The sequence below is a fragment of the Bombina bombina genome, chromosome 1, assembly GCF_027579735.1.
Source record: "Bombina bombina isolate aBomBom1 chromosome 1, aBomBom1.pri, whole genome shotgun sequence".
NCBI lineage: Eukaryota > Metazoa > Chordata > Amphibia > Anura > Bombinatoridae > Bombina > Bombina bombina.
Window position 1 is genome coordinate 907289461 of NC_069499.1, and position 16637 is coordinate 907306097.

The following is a 16637-nucleotide window of genomic DNA, read 5'->3' on the forward strand; positions in this document are numbered from 1 at the left end:
GGGTACATAGGTAGTTTATGGGTGTTAGTTTACTTTAGAGCACAGTAGTTAAGAGCTTTATGAACCGGCGTTAGCCCAGAAAGCTCTTAACTCCTGGCTTTTCTCTGCGGCTGGAGTCTTGTCATTAGATTTCTAACGCTCACTTCAGCCAAGACTCTAAATACCAGCGTTAGAAAGATCCCATTGAAAAGATAGGATACGCAATTGGCGTAGGGGGATCTGCGGTATGGAAAAGTCGCGGCTGGAAAGTGAGCGTTAGACCCTTTCATGACTGACTCTAAATACCAGCGGGCGGTAAAAACCAGCGTTAGGACCCCTAAGAACTCTAGATCTAGGCGTAATTTTGAGAAAGAGTACCAATTTTTGTCTCTAAAATAAACACTACGTCATTTACATTACAATAATAAAACTCTGCTTATTTTTGTTGTAACATTCTAAAAGGAGAAGTTAATTTGTACAGTCACTGTAACAAATTAAATAATATACCAAAGGACAAAAAGTTGTAGCAAAAGACTTCTCTACAAATGTCTCGTAAACGTACAGTACGAATTCAAATGAAAGTGTTAAGATTAAGTCATAAAGCAGATATAGAAAGCAAAATCCCTTCCAAAATTACATTACTGGATTTTCGTGACTCTAAAAAGCTTATTATCCTTGACATGTCTAAATCAGTCACTGCAAGACAATTATCTTAACAAGTTAATCTAGCACGTTTCATAGAATGCAGGGGAAAGAATATTATTTTCCTTTACTCAGAGATATCACAGTAAAGATTATAGTGTATGGGAGAGCATACAATTGAGATTTCAATTTCCACACGCCATAAAGCCTTGGCATATAAACATGAAGATAACTAGTTAAAAGAGAACATTTGTTATTCTGAGACTGCATTGGTGTTTAGTTATAATAGCTATAAATATGTAATGTTCTTTAAACAGTCTCTGACCTTTATAGTACAGTAGTTCGGTCAAAGTTTGAGTTGTATTGCAATTCTGTGTTAAATATAATTTGAGGAATGTCCATAATTTTGGAATGTAGATGTGTAAATGCAAAATGGTTTAGTTTCCAGATCAGAATATCAGTCTACACACACATACAGTTATACAGTGTGAAATTTGAAAAATGTAATCCATTTTGAATGGGAAAAAAATAGTTGGATAATAAATACTTTTCCTATAAGCAAAAAAAGTTGTATGGATTTTTTTTGTGTTATGGGTGAAGAATTTATCCCAGGTATAAAGTTAAATTACAAAACATAACAGCCCTAGAAAATTTAGCACGTCTTGAGACCTGAAGTAAAGAATTAAAGGGACAGGAAACCCCAAATTTTTCTTTCATGATTTGAATAGAACGTACAATTTTAAACAACTTTTCAAATTACTTTTATTATCAAATTTACTTCATTATCTTGTTATCCTTTGCTGAAGAAACATTATTGCACTGCTGGCAGCTAGCCAAACCCATCTAGTTAACCAATTACAAGAGACAAATGTGTGCAGGAACCAATCAGCAGTTAGCTCCCAGGATATGCGCGTTTTCTTTTTCAACAAGGGAAGTTCATTCAACTTCGGTGTACGGCAGTGACCGTATAAAGAGGACACTCTGCGCAGGATGTCATCACCAGTACAGGATAGCTCCGCTCCATGCCACCAAGATGAAGATAGAAGACGCCCCTGCTATGGATGAAGATGTCGCCGTCTGGATGAAGACTTCTCCCCACCTGGATGAAGACTTCTTGCCGCCTGGATGAAGACTTCTCGCCGCCTGGATAGAGATGGATGTCCGGACTTCAGGAACCATGAGTAGATATTCTGAGGTTAGTATTAGTTTTGTTTTTTGTTTTTGGGGGGGGTGGGTTTTTTCAGATTAGGGCTTTGGGCAAAGTGTAAAAGAGCTGAATGCCCTTTTAAGGGCAGTGAAAATGAGCTATGTGTAACTATACAAGTAATACAGACTATAAAGTCATCATTTGAACATATGCAGCAAGTATTGTTACAGGAACATAGTTCTTTTAAGTTGGATTAAGAGTAGATGTAGAGCGTATGATATGCAAAATTCTAGGGTTGGATATACAAAAATAATATTTCTCAGAATGTTTAACCCACACTTACATTCAAGAGTAGCTCTACTTACAGGCAGGCCATCACGAGTAATATATAATGCTTTCCATCTATACCAGACTGCACAATCTGGCCCTTAGTTAGATAAGGTTGCTCTTCAGTAATTAAGGTCCTTCATAAAGGAAGATATGCCAAAATTAAGCGCAAGTGTCATAAAAGTCACTATGATATTTGTCTGCTTGCAACTTTGAATTTAACTACATGTACTAATGCGGAAAATCAACATTTAACACTACTAATGGGAAAGAAAACACAAACTTTTGTGCTAGTAGGGAGGGCTTTTTGCAACATATTTACATAAGGAAAACCATAATCAACAATGAATAGGTAACTAGGTACCTCATTATATAGAGTTACCAGAGTTCCTAGGATCAGCCCACACCTCTCCTATGCAGCTGAATGAGTTTGAGTACAAAAGGCAGAAAAGTCTGGGTAAGTTGATATAAATTGTCAGGGTGCCAGGAATCAGACTGAGACGAGAAGTGCAAGAATAATCAGACCTTTATTAATAGTAAAAAATAATAAAAAGTCCACAAGTCAAATAACAAGCCAGGGGTCAAAACCAGAGCTGGTAGTCAGATGAGCCGATTCGAGTCAGGAGCTAAAGCGAATAGTCAGACGAGCTGGAATCAGTAACAAGGAAACAGTAGAGTCAGGAACAAGCCAGGGATCAGGAACCAGGAAGGAAGTCAGGCAGCCAGGTAATACACAGGAACTCTCACAAACAGGTCTGAGACAACGCAAAGGCAAAGCATACTGAACAGAAACCCTTTAAATAATAAGTGATGACATCGCAATTCTGAGACTGCATCCTGTCTCACATGGATGATGCACACCAGTCTGGCCATAAAAGGAAGTGCAGGAAATTAGCAGCATCCCCCACAATGCACCATAGTCAGGAAGAGAGGTGAGTAAAATGGCTGCCAGCAGCACATGGCAAACATAAAAGGGAGAAAACTCTAACAATAAATACCACCACCAAACAGATGATGTCAATTTACCGAGATTGCCATAGATTAGCAGGACCCAACAATGATATGTCTACTTCGTAGCACATTGCTTCCTACAACTGCCAATGCTTAGCTGGGATCTTGCGCTCTTTCTCATTGCTGCTAGTGTCCAGACTTCAGCTCACAAAGCATTAAGCAGCTCAACATCGCCTACCAGGAGGTCAGCCACACCATCCCGGACTATGAGTATAGAGGGCTCTGTGATATGACCACTTTGCTGCAGGGCGGTATAAGGTCCATCTGTAGTAATAAGCTTTCTAAGTTTCCACGTAATTAGATCAAGTTGTGGCTCCGCTTCTGTTACTCTAGCCCGTGGTTAGTGGCTCTGAATGTGTACTGTGCTGTGCTGTGTATACCCTGCTTCAATGGTAGGGGGCTGTAGGGGACTGTACTGCTTACAGAGATCCATTGATTCCACCATATTGGACTCAGGGCTTCGTTCCTCTACAATGTGCACGTCCTCTTTATCTCGAGGCACATCTCCTATCCAGTGTGATGTGTCTGACACACAATATCTGGGAACTTTTTCGGTTCCACATGCTGTCGGAGCATCCTGCTGTGGGTCCACAGCCGCTCTCAGTTCCCCAATGAGTGCATGTCGAAGGGCATCTAACGAGAGTAGTAAGTTGGGCAGCATAGAAGTAATTTGCCTCTCCATAGCGTAGCTTAAGGCTAAGTCAATATGCGAAAGATGTATCTCTGATAGTAGCGATGGTGCATAGGTGTTCTCTAAAATGGCGGCGTACTCCATGCAGTAATCATATCAGGCCAAAAGATCTTTGTGCCATTGTAGCATCTGATGCTTTGTTTCAATTGCCTATAACGTTTGCCCTGTGTTCTAAAGCTTAATGGAAAGAAACAATAAAGTATAAGATTCCTAAATTTGCAGAATAATTTGATTTATATGATCAGTCAGCAGGAGCTCTGGGAAGACTTGAATGTCTTGCTGCTTCGGCTGCTGGCTCCGCCCCTGGGCTTTTTTTTATTTTTATAGCGCTATTTTTTAATTGGTAGTCTTTTTATTTTATTAGAATAGTAATGTTAGGTTAATTTATAGTTTAAACTTAGTTATTTTATTTATTTTATTTTAGTGGGGGCGATGTGGGTGGGCGGCAGATTAGCGGTTAATAACTTTATTTAATAGTCGTAATGTGAGTGGGTGGCAGATTAGAGGTTAAAGTAAAGGGACAATATACACTAATTTTCATATAACTGCATGTACACTACTATAAAGAATAATATGCACAGATACTGATATAAAAATCCAGTATAAAACCATTTAAAAACTTACTTAGAAGCTTCCTGTTTAGCTCTGTTTTAAAGGTTACTGGAACATCCACTACAAGTGGGAAATATCAGACACTCCCCCTTACTTTGCATATGAAAAGACCCTTTGCACAAACAGAAGGAAGCTGAAGTAGGTGTACGTCGGTATTCTCCTAAAACTTTGGAACTTGGTTAGGAGTCTAAAAATCAGAGCAATGTTATTTAAAAATAAGTAAAACTATCCATTTAAAAGAAACAAAAAACTTTATGGGCTATATAAAAAGATCATCTACAAAACATTTATGAAAAGAAAAAATTAGTGCATAATGTCCCTTTAATAGGTTTAATATAGTGTTTGTGATGCGGGTGGGTGGCGGTTTAGGGGTTAAAAGTACTTTGTTTTGAGTTTTGTGAAACATTTTTGTTACAGAAAATCCATAACTACTGCTCTCAGATCGCGGTATGGATTGTGTCAGTACAGGCTGTAACGCAAACATTTTAGCCTGAACGCATAACCTGTAATACGGGTGCTATGAAAATCCCACACTCAAACATCATTTTTTGGAGTGCAGAATGGACATTGCGTTGCAGGCTAAAATGCTTGCGGTATAGCTATATCGCCGCTACTTGTAATATGCGTTACTGGTCATTCCAGCTTATTCGCAATTTTTTCAGTGTTAAAAGTTGTACCGCAAAACTCGTAATCAAGCCGATTCTGCTCTCTCCTGTGGAGTTGTGCATGATTTTGTGTCTCATTTAAACATTAATTCATTTAATTTGAAGTTAACTAGTTCAATTTCAGAAAACAGCATTAACTACTTAGATCTCACTCTGTATAATGACAATATGAATAGAATTGCATGTAAAAATTACAGAAAAGAAACTGATCGGAATAATTTCTTAATTGCTAATAGTGGCCACCCAATAAAGTGGATCCAAAGTGTACCCTTAGGGGAATATCAACGTCTTAAGAGAAATTGCTCTATGGACTCAGATTTTCAAAAGGAAGCAGAAATATTATCTAATAACTTTAGGGAAAAAGGGGTACAAAAAGGAATGGTTACATATAGCCAAAGAGAAAACTGATTGTATTGATAGAAAACAGTTATTAATTCCCAAATCAGAAAGGGTAGGCTATCAAAATAAACAAAATAAAGTCAAAATGCAGAAACATCCATTGTTTATAACAACATATTCAGTAGGAGCAGGTCTAATACGAAAAATATTAGATAAACATTGGAATGTTCTTAAACAGGACCCTATACTAAATACTCTGTTGGGGGATAAACCACAAATCGCTTTTAGGAAGAACAAAGATCTTAAACAGTTTTTAGCTCCTTTTGAAAACTATTAACGTAGCATCGTCCTCTACCAATTGGTTAATACCCCAACTAGGCATTTATCCCTGTAGAAAAAAGCTTGCAATATGTGTAATTATATTATACCTGGCAACAACTTTTATAATGCTGTAGGGGATAAAATCTATGACATCATATTTAGATGTACCTGTTACTCTACCTTTGTGGTTCACCGACTTATTTGCCCTTGTAATAAAATCTACCTAGGAAGAACAAAAAGAAAAATCAAAACTAGATTCTAAGAACATACATACAATATCAGCAAAGAAGTTGTGTAGTAAATAACTTAAGAGACTTCTACAACAGTGACCCACAAGAACTTAGAATTAAGGTTATTGACTGGGTTCTGAATAAGGTAGGATGTATAAATAGACTTACCAAATTACAGAGAAAGGAATCCTTTTGAAGAACAGAATTAAAAAAGTCTATATCCCAGGGGCCTTAATATTGATCTAGATCTTGCAGCTTTTTCTTAGTGGTATTTTTATTTTTCGAGTGTGTTTATAATAGATGGATGGATTGATACTTTAAGTATCAATTTATGAATAAAATGGGTATACAGTCCTATTCATTTATGAATTTATTGAGTTTAAAATTAATAATTTTTTTTTAACATCAATGTTATTACTATTTCTAATAGATCAATTATTTTTAGTGTAATTACGCATGTTTTTTTACTCAATATGAAGTCAAGAATCATACATAAATTATGAGTGTCCAGCAACAATCTATTTTTTCTATTTTTTGCGCATATAGAACGAAGTTACCAGTAATTAATTTTGTCCAATTAACAATGTTTTTCTTGCATGAATGGTCGTTCTAGCAATTACATTTTAAAATGTATGTGGACATTTTTTAAAATACTGCTATTTTGTTACATGTGATCTATCTTTGTATTTAAATTGTATCTTTTCCAGACCTGGTAATGAAGTATGCAGAGTTTTAGCCGGCTCCCCCTACATAATTACTGGTCGATGTTGTTGTTTTAAATAAAGTCTTCACTGACTAGGCGCATACCATACAGGTATTAACCCCTGAGGAAGTCTGCTCGTTCCAAGCAGATGAAACGCTAAGGGTACTTTAGTAAAGCTCTGTGATAAACTTTGGAGCATTCACGGATTGCATGGACCACACGGAGAACTGAAGCCCTAAACGGACAGCTGCTCCCTAAAACTACTGTATGAATAACCGGGATAAGCAGTGTTAAATTGTGAGCGACTGTATATTTTCCTTGAAGGACTATTGTCGGTAAGGGGATATCAGAGCAGTGTCCAGGTTGTGAGCTGTGAAGACGTCTGATGTTTCTGTGATATGCGTTCCTTTGTTTTAAATCCACTGTGTGTTTTTATGTTTTACACCATGACACTGCACTAATTGGCTAAAATACAAATCAATATATAATGAATAAATATTTGGTAAGCCAAAGACAACAGGCATATGTGTGTAGCCATAAATCAAAAACTTGCACTCAGAATTGCATTGCTGCTCCTAAGCGTACCTAAATATGCTCTTCAATAAAGGATGCCAAGAAAACAAAATTAATTTGATAATAAAAGTAAATTGAATGGTCTCCTGAAAATTATATGTTTTATATAAATTATGAAAGTTTAATTTTGACTTTCATTTCCTTTTAAGATAGTGGATAGTTTTTATTAAACTATGTAAACCCATTTTTAATTGAACTTTCTATTTCAGCAAGGATATGTGTTAACTTACTCACTGAATGACTGTGATTGTCAACTTATTATGTACCTGAAGCTAAAGTGACTATAAGCACCAAGCATCACATTACATAAATATTAAAGGTAACCTGCCCTCTTAAAAACCTGATGATAAAGCACATTCCTGAACCAAAGCATGTTGCTGCTTTTCTACATTAGCAGCAAAGACTAATTTGATAGAATGCATGACCGGTAATGAAGAGACACAGGAATGCACTCTGCTTATGGTTCAAAGGGCAGATGTCATTGCATCTGATTGGCTGTACTCACATTGGGCTAGATTACAAGTGGAACGCTAAATAAATGTGTGCCCATAAAGGGGCAAATTTGCCCCTTTATGGGCGCACGTTAAATAACCAGCTGTTACAAGTGGCTGGTTAATGCTTCCGCGAGCTTGCAGTTTCAATTTGCCCCAAGTGCAATTAACCAGAGGTCAGACCTCCAGTTATTAGAAAAAAGTTGCCCCATTTGCCCCCCCTAATAAAGTGTACAGTTAGTTCCTTTTAATTAAAAATTAAAAAAAGCATTTTTTTATTTTTTTTATTAAAGAACTGCACAAAGCAGTGTTAAGGGGATGTGGGGTAGTAAAAAAAATAACCGCACTAGCAGTGCCTTTAGATAGAGATGAATAGAGACTGAGATTGTACTCAAAATATACAGTATATGCTTATACACATATATATTTATGTGCTAATATGTGTAAACACACAAAAATATATACACATATATAAACATAAATATATATGTATATAAGCATATACACATATATTCCAAATGATAACACAGTCAGCATAGACCACAATGTAAAGGTACTTTTCAGTGCCATTTTTTTCTAACAACCCATATGTGCTAACTTTAACCCCATATAACTGCTTCCTGCAGTTATATTAAAAAAAAATGCTTATATATTTTATTAATAAAAAGAAACCTTACACTTTATTTTGGGGGCCATTAGGGAACATTGTTTTAATTAACCAGAGGACAACACAAAGTGCTACCGCAAGTTTGCTGTAGAATTAACAAGCCACTTGTAATGACTGGTTATTTAACGTGTGCAATTAAAGGGACAGTCAACACCAGAATTTTTGTTGTTTAAAAAGAAAGATAATCCTTTTATTACCCATTCCCCAGTTTTGCACAACCAACACAGTTATATTAATATACTTTTTACCTCTGTAATTATCTTGTATCTAAGCTTCTGCTGACTGCCCCCTTATTTCAGTTCTTTTGACAGACTTGCAGTTTAACCAATCAGTGCTCACTCCTAGGTCACTTTACGTGCATGAGCTCAATGTTATCTATATGAAACATGTGAATTAATGCCCTCTAGTGGTCAAAATGTATTCAGATTAGAGGCAGTCTTCAAGGTCTAAGAAATTAGCATATGAACCTCCTAGTTTTAGCTTTCAACTAAGAATACCCAGAGAACAAAGCAAAATTGATGATAAAAGTAAATTGGGAAGTTGTTTAAAATTGCATGCCCTATTTAAATTATGAAAGTTTTTTTTGGACTTGACTGTCCCTTTAAACTGGCAAATTTGCCGTTTACGGGCGCATGTTAAATTAGGGCTCCACTTTGAATCTAGCCAATAATTGTTTCTTTTTAGCTGTTAATTCTTTGTCAGAATATTTTAAGTTATATTGGTGTTCTAAAACTGCTGCCCTTATTGGATGTGAGGTCATATCCTTGTATTTTATTAATGTTCTGCAGTGTGCTATTAAAGTATTGCAGAAGATGATGTTGAAGACATATAAATATCTTTATATTGTGCATTATTGTGTTTCTTATGTATGTAAATTTGAATTACATCTCCAACTTCTCAGAGTTATATTATGTGGTGGATTATTTTTTTCCCTTTATCTTGTGCTGTTGTGTTCATTGATTGAATTATTCTCCTTTTGATGCCGCTTGTAACCTAACCACCAATCAAAGATCAAGTTTGTTAGCTTATTTTTAAAAAATCTTAGGATTACTACAATTTTATAAATTCTTAGCAATTCACAATCTGGTAGAGATTTAAAGGGATATGGAACCTATTTTTTTCTGTCATGTTTCAGATTAAGCCTGCAATTTTAAGCAACTTTCTAATTTACTCCAATTATCAATTTTTTTATTTTGCTCTCTTGCGCCTAGATTTAGAGTTTTGCGGCCAAAGGGGTGCGATAGCTACGCGTGCTTTTTTCTAGCCACACCTTTTAAATACCGCTGGTATTTAGAGTTCACAGAATGGCTGCGTTAGGCTCCAAAAAAGGAGCATAGAGCATATTTACCGCAACTTCAACTCTCGATACCAGGGGTGCTTACGGACGCGGCCAGCTTCAAAAAGGTGCTCGTGCACGATTCCCCCATAGAAAACAATGGGGCTGTTTGAGCTGCAAACACCTGCGTTCAGCTCCTAACGCAGCCCCATTGTTTGCAATGGGGAAACACTTCCTACGTCTGCACCTAACACTCTAACATGTACCCGGAGTCTAAACACCCCTAACCTTACACTTATTAACCCCTATTCTGCCGCCCCCGCTATCGCTGACACCTGCATATTTTTTTAACCCTTAATCTGCTGCTCCGTAAACCGCCGCTACTTACATTATCCCTATGTACCCCTAATCTGCTGCCCCTAACACTGCCGACCCCTATATTATATTTATTAACCCCTAATCTGCCCCCCACAACGTCGCCTCCACCTGCCTACACTTATTAACCCCTAATCTGCCGAGCGGACCGCACCGCTATTATAATAAAGTTATTAACCCCTAATCCACCTCACTCCCGCCTCAATAACCCTATAATAAATAGTATTAACCCCTAATCTGCCCTCCCTAACATCGCCGACACCTAACTTCAAACATTAACCCCTAATCTGCCGACTGGAGCTCACCACTATTCTAATAAATGTATTAACCCCTAAAGCTAAGTCTAACCCTAACACTAACACCCCCCTAAGTTAAATATAATTTAAATCTAACAAAATAAATTAACTCTTATTAAATAAATTATTCCTATTTAAAGCTAAATACTTACCTGTAAAATAAATCCTAATATAGCTACAATATAAATTATAATTATATTATAGCTATTTTAGGATTTATATTTATTTTACAGGTAATTTTGTATTTATTTTAACCAGGTACAATAGCTATTAAATAGTTAAGAACTATTTAATAGCTAAAATAGTTAAAATAATAATGCCCCAAAGAATTCAGCTCATTTGCCTGTAAAAAAACACATACAATACCCCCCCCCAACATTACAACCCACCACCCACATACCCCTAATCTAACCCAAACCCCCCTTAAATAAACCTAACACTAAGCTCCTGAAGATCTTCCTACTTATCTTCACCTCGCCGGGTATCACACTGATCCGTTCTGGCTCCAAAATCTTCATCCAACCCAAGCGGGGGCTGGCGATCCATAATCCTGTGGCTGAAGAGGTCCAGAAGAGGCTCCAAAGTCTTCATCCTATCCGGGAAGAAGAGGCGATCCAGACCGGCAACCATCTTGATCCAAGCGGCATCTTCTATCTTCATCAGATGACGAACGGCTCCATCGTGAAGACCTCCAGCGCGGACCAATCTTCTTCCTCCGACGTCCAACTGAAGAATGACGGTTCCTTTAAGGGACGTCATCCAAAATGGCGTCCCTCGAATTCCGATTGGCTGATAGAATTCTATCAGCCAATCAGATTGAGCTTGCATTCTATTGGTTGATCAGAACAGCCAATAGAATGCGAGCTCAATCTGATTGGCTGATTGGATCAGCCAATCGGATTGAACTTGATTCTGATTGGCTGATTCCATCAGCCAATCAGAATTTTCCTACCTTAATTTCGATTGGCTGATAGAATCCTATCAGCCAATCGGAATTCGAGGGATGCCATCTTGGATGACGTCCCTTAAAGGAACCGTCATTCTTCAGTTGGACGTCGGAGGAAGAAGATTGGTCCGCGCTGGAGGTCTTCACGATGGAGCCGTTCCTCATCGGATGAAGATAGAAGATGCCGCTTGGATCAAGATGGTTGCCGGTCTGGATCGCCTCTTCTTCCCGGATAGGATGAAGACTTTGGAACCTCTTCTGGACCTCTTCAGCCGCAGGATTATGGATCGCCAGCCCCCGCTTGGGTTGGATGAAGATTTCGGAGCCAGGACCGATCGGTGATACCCGGCGAGGTGAAGATAAGGTAGGAAGATCTTCAGGGGCTTAGTGTTAGGTTTATTTAAGGGGGGTTTGGGTTAGATTAGGGGTATGTGGGTGGTGGGTTTTAATGTTGCGGGGGGGTATTGTATGTTTTTTTTTACAGGCAAAAGAGCTGAATTCTTTGGGGCATGCCCCACAAAAGGTCCTTTTAAGGGCTGGTAAGGTAAAATAGCTTTGAACTTTTGTAATTTAGAATAGGGTAGGGCATTTTTTTATTTTGGGGGCTTTGTTATTTTATTAGGGGGCTTAGAGTAGGTGTAATTAGTTTAAAATTGTTGTAATATTTTTTTATTTTTTGTACTTTAGTTATTTGTAGGTATTGTATTTAAAGGGACAGTCAAGGCCCAAAAAAACTTTTATTTTTCAAATAGGGCATGTAATTTTAAACAGCTTTCCAATTTACTTTTATCAACAATTTTGCTTTGTTCTCTTGGTATTCTAGTTGAGAGCAAACCTAGAAAGGCTCATATGATAATTTCTAAGCCCTTGAAGGCTGCCTCTAATCACATGCTTTTGTATTTGCTTTTCACAGCAGGGGAGAGTAGTTCAGGTTAAACAATATAGATAGCATTGTGATCACGCCCGTGAGTTGTGGCAGACACTGCACTAATTGGCTAAACTGCAAGTCAATAGATAATAACTAAAAGTCATGTGATTAGGGGCGGTCAGAAGATGCTTAGATACAAGATAGTCACAGCAGTAAAAAGTGTATTAATATAACAGTGTTGGTTATGCAAAACTGGGGAATGGGTAATAAAGGGATTATCTATCTTTTTAAACAACAAAAATTCTGGCGTTGACTGTCCCTTTAATTCATTTATTGATAGTGTAGTGTTAGGTTTAATTGTAGGTAATTGTAGGTATTTTATTTAATTTATTTATTGATAGTGTAGTGTTAGGTTTAATTGTAACTTAGGTTAGGATTTATTTTACAGGTAAATTTGTAATTATTTTAACTAGGTAACTATTAAATAGTTATTAACTATTTAATAGCTATTGTACCTGGTTAAAATAAATACAAAGTTGCCTGTAAAATAAATATAAATCCTAAAATAGCTATAAAATAATTATAATTTATATTGTAGCTATATTAGGGTTTATTTTACAGGTAAGTATTTAGCTTTAAATAGGAATAATTTATTTAATAAGAGTTAATTTATTTCGTTAGATTTAAATTATATTTAACTTAGGGGGGTGTTAGTGTTAGACTTAGCTTTAGGGGTTAATACATTTATTACAGTAGAGGCGAGATTAGGTCGGCAGATTAGGTCTTAATAATTGAAGTTAGGTGTTGGCGATGTTAGGGAGGGCAGATTAGGGGTTAATACTATTTATTATAGGGTTATTGAGGCGGGGGTGAGGCGGATTAGGGGTTAATAACTTTATTATAGTAGCGGTGCAGTCCGCTCGGCAGATTAGGGGTTAATAAGTGTAGGCAGATGGAGGCGACGTTGAGGGGGCAGATTAGGGGTTAATAAATATAATATAGGGGTCGGCGGTGTTAGGGGCAGCAGATTAGGGGTACATAGCTATAATGTAGGTGGCGGTGGTGTACGGAGCGGCAGATTAGGGGTTAATAATAATATGCAGTGTTCAGCGATAGCAGGGGCGGCAGATTAGGGGTTAATAAATATAATATAGGGGTCGGCGGTGTTAGGGGCAGCAGATTAGGGGTCCATAGGGATAACGTAGTTGGCGGCAGTGTATGGAGCGGAAGATTAGGGGTTAAAAAATTTAAATATAGTGGCGGCGATGTGGGGGGACCTCGGTTTAGGGGTACATAGGTAGTTTATGGGTGTTAGTGTACTTTAGAGCACAGTAGTCAAGAGCTTTATAAACTGGCGTTAGCCCAGAAAGCTCTTAACTACTGACTTTTTTCTGCGGCTGGAGTTTTGTCGTTAGATTTCTAACGCTCACTTCAACCACGACTCTAAATACCGGCGTTAGGAAGATCCCATTGAAAAGATAGGATATGCAAATGACGTAAGGGGATCTGCGGTATGGAAAAGTCGCGGCTGGAAAGTGAGCGTTAGACCCTTTCCTGACTGACTCCAAATACCGGCGGTAGCCTAAAACCAGCGTTAGGAGCCTCTAACGCTGGTTTTCACAGCTACCGCCCAACTCTAAATCTAGGCCTTGGTTTTTTTATTTGAAAAAGCAGGAATATAAGTTTAGGAGCCAGACAATTTTGGTTCAGCACTAGAGATGGGCAAATGTGGATATTAGAATTTGAATGTTAGAACGAATGTTATTGTAGAAATTTGATTTACAAAATCAAATGTTGACAAGAGAGAATATTCTCAAAAATTCTATAATTGCATGCTATTTACAGTTTTCGAATGTCCCTTTTGAATTTGAATGTTCATAATTAGGTCCATATTGAACATTTCTAATGTAACATTCAATTTCATAAATTCTATTCAGAAGTTCAATAGTTCATGTGGTAGGGAATTTAGTAGATTTATACATAATAGATACAAATATATCAATTTGAATGGTTCTATTTAGAATATTGTATAATTCGAATATAACATTTAAAGAAAGCATTAGAAATACTATTATAAATATATAAATTAAACCTTTTCTAATCCGAATATTGCATAATTTGAATATTACATTTACAGAAAGCATTAGAAATACTATTACATATACATATATATTTTTCAAATTCGAATTATGCAATATTACATAATCAAATGTTGACAAGAGAGAATATTCTCAAAAATTCTATAATTGAATGCTATTTACAGTTTTCGAATGTCCCTTTCGAATTTGAATGTTCATAATTAGATTGAATGTCCATAATCAAAATTTCTAATGTAACATTCAATTTCATAAATTCTATTCAGAAGTTCAATAGTTCATGTGGTAGGGAATTTAGTAAATTAATACATAATAGATACAAATATATAAATTTGAATGTTTCTATTTAGAATATTGCATAATTTGAATATAACATTTAAATAAAGCATTAGAAATACTATTACAAATACATAAATTCACATTTTTCGAATTCGAATATTGCATAATTTGAATACATGAAACAAATGTTAGGATGTTGTACAAACATTCGAAATTTGAAATGAACTAACAAATCTGTTAAAATTTGTTTCATTTTTCGAATTTTGCTAAACATTCGCCCATGTAATTTATCCATATTGTAATGTATTTCGTATATTCTTCGCAAGTCTCTCCTACATCCAAGGAACAATGTGTCGTATGTGGCGGAACAAACCCCTTACCTAATTTCAGCAAATAAAATATGTCCTTCACCAGCTCAGATGATAGCTTTTTTTAACAATAGTATTTTTTAATTAAGTTATTTACATTGTGTGTTTTTTTTAGTTATAATGCTATTGCACACAGTAGACTACAGGATAGTGTAAATATAACTTTGCTCTGGGAAACAAAAAAATTGTGTGACTTCATTGCTATATTCGCTTTATTGCGGTGGTCTGGAACTAAAACCCGCAATATCTCTGATGTACGCCTGTACATTATAGTAGAATTTTATAATCAACAAATGCATAATAAGAAAGACAATGCAATAGCACTGAATTTCAAATTTGTATTAGATTGTTTTTGGACAAACTTCAAAGCTACTTCAAAATTTAAATATATATATTAAAAATGTATATACTAAGAACACTGGCACAGTGAATAGAGCACAAAATTGCACTTTTGCGAGTGCGATATTTGCGCTCCACTCAGTAATACCAGTGCACACAAATGTGCCCTGATATTACAAGTTAAGCTCAATGCAAATGCGACCTTGCGTTTGGATTGCCTCAAAGTATTGCACTCACTAGAGCGTGCTTTCATAGGCTCTCGTTCTGATGCTGTGATACATGGCAGAGAACCTTGCGCAGCATAGGGGGTAAGTTGCGCAGCATTGGGCAGCAAATTTAATATATATATGAATATTTACATATATATTTATGTGTTTATATGTGTCTATATACACATAAATATATATGTACTGTATATAAGCATATACATATATATTTACAGTGATAACACAGTACAGATAGACCGCAATGTAAAGGTACTTTTCAGTGCCGTTTTTTTTTTCTAACGTTTTCCCCCTTATAACTGCTTTGTGCAGTTTTTTTTTTAAAAAAATATGTTCATATATTTTATTTTAATAAAGCAACTGTACACTTTATTTGGGGGGCAATAGGGTGACATTTTTTTTAACTAACCAGAGGTCTGACCTATGGTTTATTGCACTTAGTGCTAAGTGCTACCGCGATGGTAGCATTAAACAGCCACTTGTAATGGTTGGTTATTTAACCCACACCTTGTAAACTGACAAATTTGCCCCTTTACGGGCGCACGTTATAATATTGTTCCACTTGCAATCTAGCCCTTTATAAGTACATTATTTTTTTTTTAGAATTGCATGCTTTATCTGAATCATTTTATGTTTAATTTTGACATTATTGTCAATTTAAGTAATTGTATTTCTTTTTTTTCCCACCTTGCATATTCACATGAAGCTTTTTTAAAATATGGGGAAAAAAACTAATCAAAAAAATAATAATTAGCTTTAAAATTCATAGATACATTGTTCTACATTACTTTCTGGGCTCATAGCCAGAAATGCTTTTTTCTGTTACAGTTTTTGATTTTCTCACGCCTTCACTCACTAATTTAATTTTTACAAGTTACAATTTGTGCTCATTGCCATTTTCAATACCCTACAGTTTGAACATTATTTTCTCATAAACCATATTTTTTCCTTTTTTAATTCCATCTACCATAAATATTTTTTTCATACAATTTAAAAAAATTAAATATGCAAATGTTAGATCAGAAATGTTTTAATATATTTTATATGATATTTTATCTCATGTTATCTAAATAAAAATTCTAAATGTTATAGACTACATTATTTATTTTATTATTTTTTCTCAAAAAACTTCTGACTTATCTGCTGAAGCCTCTTAGAACTTTTCAGAAACG